The sequence below is a fragment of the Bactrocera oleae genome, chromosome 3, assembly GCF_042242935.1.
Source record: "Bactrocera oleae isolate idBacOlea1 chromosome 3, idBacOlea1, whole genome shotgun sequence".
NCBI lineage: Eukaryota > Metazoa > Arthropoda > Insecta > Diptera > Tephritidae > Bactrocera > Bactrocera oleae.
In genome coordinates this window covers 5,712,364-5,718,034 of record NC_091537.1, presented here as the reverse complement: position 1 = coordinate 5,718,034, position 5,671 = coordinate 5,712,364, and positions in this window count along the sequence as shown.

Genomic DNA, 5,671 nt, shown 5'->3' with positions numbered 1-5,671 from the left:
CTGAAACTGTTTTTGAATATTATAATAAAAAAAGTAAATGTATATACAGTTTGTATGTAGAAATTTCAGCATTTAGCCAACAATTATTTACATAGATGTCCGTTATTTACAGTGACGACCACTAAAATTAGCTTTCATTGAAATACACCACTAATTAACAAAAAAACCAAAAACTAAAAGTAATTTAAGAACCAATGTGAAGAAATGTAAAAAATAATGCCAAATGCGTAGAGTTGATATTGAAAAATAAAAAATATAGTTAAAATTAATTATTTATGCAATTTACTTGAAAATTAAAATTAAACGTTTTTTTTGTTCACAAATATATATGTAATACTCTTTTTTAGATTGCCTTATAATTTAAAAAATAGCTAGACAAATATTTGAAAATTAACATTGAAATAGTTGAAAAAAAGTTACTAAAAATGCGAATGACATGAAAATAATATTTTAATATTTTTTTTTAAATATATTTAAATAAAAATTAAAAAAAAAAATATTTAAATTTTATTTATGCTGCATTTCTAAATAAAAGTTCAATATATTTACTTCAATATATTTAAAAAAAAATGTTTTTTTTATAAATATTTTTTGTTGGTTTTTTTATTTAATATTTTTTTCCCCTTTATTTATTATTTTTCTAATATATTTAAATAACCATTAAAAAATTATAATATTAATAATATTTAAATATATTTAAATAAAAATTAAACAATTATTAAATAAATATATTTAAAAACTTATTAAATAAACAATTTTTTGAATACATTAAACAAAAATAAAAAATTATATATTGATTATATTTATTTAAAAATATAATTTTTTAAATGTATTAAATAAATATATATGTATATATTATTTATTTTATATAGATAAAAAATATATATTTATTATATTTATTTAAAAACGTGTCGAAAGAATTAAATTTTTTTTCAAATGAATAATCCGATTTTTGAGGAAATTTCATAAAAAAAATGTATAATTTATAATTCCAATAAAATTAATTTCGTTTTCTACTTAAAATATTATTAGCACAATTTATCAAGTATATTTGTAGGAGTACATAAACTAAAACAAAATAAATAAGTATTTTCTTTTGTAGACATCCATAAAATTTTATTAACTTAACTTTTTTTTAATTTTCATTTAAAAAAATATAAAAAAATATTAGAATATATTTTAAAAAAAATTTAATTTTTAAATTATATTTCTAATATTTTTACTAAAAAAACAATTTTTAATTTTTAATTTTTCAAATATTTTATTTTTTTAAGTTTTCAACAATTTAAAATCTATGAAAAATTTTATTTGTTGAAGTAAATTATTAATATTTAAATAAATTAAAATTTTTTTTTGATATAATATCCAGTTTTTTTCATACTTAAAAAATGTTGTAAGAATTAAAACAGTATAGGAAAATATCTTTAAAGAACTTCTTAACACATCAAGAATAAAAAGAAAGAAAATTTTTAATAACTATAATTTTTAAAGAACGAAAAATTTGGTTTATTTATTATTATAGTATAACAGTTTTTTCTTTTATAAAAAAAAGTAACAAAATGTATAGTAACTAAAAATTATATTAATTTATATTTTGATAAAAAAAAATATTTTAGGAATATTTTGCAAATATTTTAGGAATATTTTGCAAATATTTTTTTGATTTCAAAATTATTATAAACTGTATTTTAAGAATATTTCAAATTTGTTTAAATTCAAATCGATGCTTTGGAAAAAAAGTAAACTATTTTAATATATATTTACGTTACTAATTTTTTAACAATTTTGTATTAATTATTTCATTATTGCATGTTCAAAATTTAAGCTTTGTATGAAAAATAACTTAAAGGTTTTGAGATAGTTTTAAAAATTAAAAAAAAAAAATGAATATAAATTTAGGTAAATTATAATTTTCACAAGTTAATGAAACATTTTTTTAAGAACATATTGCAAGGTTTGGAATTTTTGAATGCAAAAAATATTAAGAAAATTTGTGTAGATTAAACTTTTTTTGTTTTTTGCTTTGTATAAAAAATTTCCGTGCCTGTTAAATTCAAAACCAAGAAGTGAAAGTAATGTTGTATTAATAATGAAAAAGCGAATAGAAAAAAAAGGCACTAAAGTATATAATTAATAAAAAAATTTATTATTTAAAATTAAAATTAATTAATACAAAAACCAATTTAATTTATTCAAATTAATGAATTAACTTTTTTAATTTATCAATTGTAATTTTTATTTTTAAATAATTAATTAATTAAATTTTAACACTGAAAAAAAAAATTTTACGGCTGCATGTATTTTTTCCATACAATTTTTTCCAATTAAACAAAACAAAATTTGCAAAAAATTCGTAAAAATTTAAGAATTTAAGAAAATCTAATTTTTTAATTTTATTTATTTAAACTAAAACAATAGTGTAAATTTTTTTTTTACAAAAATCAATATTGGTAATAAAGGCTAGATATAAATTTCTTGTACTTTTTATATTTTAATAATATAAAACTGGCACACAAAGTTTGGCTTTTAACGCGGCTTAAGTAATGTTTGTAAAGAATATATACATATAATATATATATACATATATATGTATATAAATATATTGTTTTTTGCATTTACTCGAATTTTTTGCGAGAGAGTTAGTCCATGGTTTTACTAGGTTTTCAAGATACGAAAGCAATTAGTAACACATTCACGAACATACACAGAAACAAACAAACAAACACACACACACAAGTACTGATCACCGAGTCTTATGGTAAATATAGTTTTACATAGGAAGTACATATTTAAGTGGCATATATACATATACGAAATAAAGATATATATACATATATAATAATATTGAAAAAAAATTAAGCGTACGGACATTTGACTAAAATTATGTAACTGTATTGTGTGTAGTAGAAGATAGTAAAAGAAAGATGTGAAATTGTCGATTTGGCTTTTAAGAATATATATATACCATACATATACATTGGAGTATATACTTATGAATAAATATATGTATGTATATAAATGTGTGCGCAAAATGTATTTCGTTCTTTTCGTTTGGAAAAATTTAAAAAATTATTAAAAAATTATTTAATTACTAAAAAATAAAAATCACACGCATAAATAGGGAATACACAAACAACAATGTCGTTACTTTACATGCTGAAGCAAAAAGTTATAAACTGCAATTATTTATAGTAAAATTTTGATACGTTACGCAAGCGAACGCGTGCAGCGCATGGCAGCAGAGGTTAGAGTGAATCCTTTTGAGAAATCCATAGTTGAAAAGTGTGTATAAAATTGCGTGACGGAGTGGCCAGATCTGTAGAATTTTTTAAATAACTATTGTTTCAAAACATTTCTGAAGCAAGTAGTCAAAATAATTCGAGGGATTTGTCGCTACTTAAAACCTAACCTACAACTTTTCCTAGCACAAGATGGTTGTTTGGTGGGAATGAAGTGAGAGATTCATTCGGTAAACTCTCAGTGAGCAACATCGTTAGAGCTTAGTAGGAATAAAATTCTATAGAACCCAAGCTTGAATGCCGAAGAACTTGAGCGAGTAGAGATATTCGACAGGATCTACCTACATATGTAAATCGGTAAATCTATCATGATCTATAAGAAACCTATTTGTTAGGTTAGGATTTAAGAAAATTTTTAGAAGACATACACTTCAATAAGACTGTAACTCAATTAAAGACATTCTTCGAGCTTTTACTAAACTCCAGGCAGAATATATCAAGGTATTTCCGGTTGATACAAGTTTGAGTGAATTTTTTGAGAGTTGATGTTATATTTCGAGTACCGAGATGCTTTAAACCACTGTATAATTTAAAGGTTAAGTCCAAGATGTTTGAGAATTCATATGACGGATTTTCAAATAAAATGTATTTGATTAAATGATTACATTAACTTAAAGTCTTTTGCACGACAATCTTGAGGCTGTTCTTTAAATAAATGCATCGGCTTTCCAACTTTAACATCTGACCTCTTAGGAACATATAGATATCTGTCAAGTTTTGAAATACTCTTGATCTCAAACTCATATTATTTTAAATATAATTTTGTTAAAGTGGTTAAGGTTGTCAACTGTTTTGGGCTGAAGAGCTTATTGTCAAAACAGTTTTCGCCTTTCACTGCGTTCAACTTTTCTTTCCATTCTTTTTGGTGACATCTTGTGTATAATCTTTCCGACTCTAAATAACTTAACTTTGGTTGAAGGCAGCATTCGCGTTCCTAGTTTCGGCTGAGTTAAAAGACCGAGCACTGTTATCTACTTCGCATTTAATTTCACCAATATATCTTAATAATTTTTTAGATTTCCATTTCAATCTTTGATACCAATTATTTTCTATTATTATTACTAAGAGATCTCTCTATAAACTGCATGATCTATTAAAAAAAAAACTTATCACGTGCCATTGTTGAGCTTAGTTTTTTAAATCAAATATTTATTTAATCATCTTAGCTACGAAGCATTTCTTGTCAGTTGAAACCTGTACATGCACTGAAGTAGACTTCCAAGAAATTCTTAAGCTCTGCTCCCATTACTCTGTTAAACGATACAATTTTTATTTTTTTAATTTTTTTTTATAAATAATTAAGTGCCCGTTCAACAACTTCTACTTTTGGACTCCGATGACTTGCGCTCTTTCTTCTACCTGCGTACCAACTGTTGTATATTTATTTGGATATAAAAATTTCATTTGGTAAGAAGCTCAAACATTTCTTATCTGAACATGCAACGTTTAGTGTTTGCCTATTTGCCCTCATATTAGAGATAAATGCCAAGAACAGTGTTGTCACATTAATACAATTTATGGTTGGTAAATTGCTCTAGAACTCATTCTGTTCTGAAGATTGCAATCTATTTTGAAGACAGTGTTGATAGTATATAACTTTTTTTGATGAGAGGAGTATTGTGGGTCGATTTTTGTCGCAGCGTTAGAGGGTCTTGCCAATATTTAGTGGAGCTTAAGTGTAGTTATTTGTTACAGAGTGAAGTAGAGCCATGCTCAAGAACTGACTTAAAAATATTGGTGCAAAATTATGATTGTTTCTACAGGAGACCACATTAGAAGCTGGTTCTAGCTAACTGCCAAGCTGCCAAGGCAATTTTGCTAAACTGAATATTTTTGCATGACCATGGTATGGTATTTAAAAATATTGACCGCCTCGGGAATTCTTTCTCGGATAGTTGGTACAGCTTTGGATGTTTTGACCAGCTTTTGATGCTTTAATTTTCGCGATATTAGTCCTCTCGAGTTTTTTTTTATTGTCTTATTTACAGTACAGGTGCTCTTGACCATTGGCGAGTGGCAATAGACTCTCATGGAAGGACTTTCGAACGGTATTTTGAAATTTACTTATCAGGTTTATATGGCTTTCCAAAATACTAAAAATGTAAAAATTGGGACCTAGTCAATGTTAGCGTATCTTCAAAGCCAACTCAAACTATAGTTCCCCCTATAAAATCCAGCTTTTTTTATTTTCATCGTTCCAACGTTTAGTTATTTATTTTTTAACGCAATTTTGGCCAAACTTGACCCACTGTACTTTACTACTTAAAGATCCATGACGCGTATTTAAAAATTTTTTTTTTAGCGTCCAACGCATGCAACGTTGCATGCGCCGACTGCCACCGCATTTACTATGATTATCAAGTGTACACACC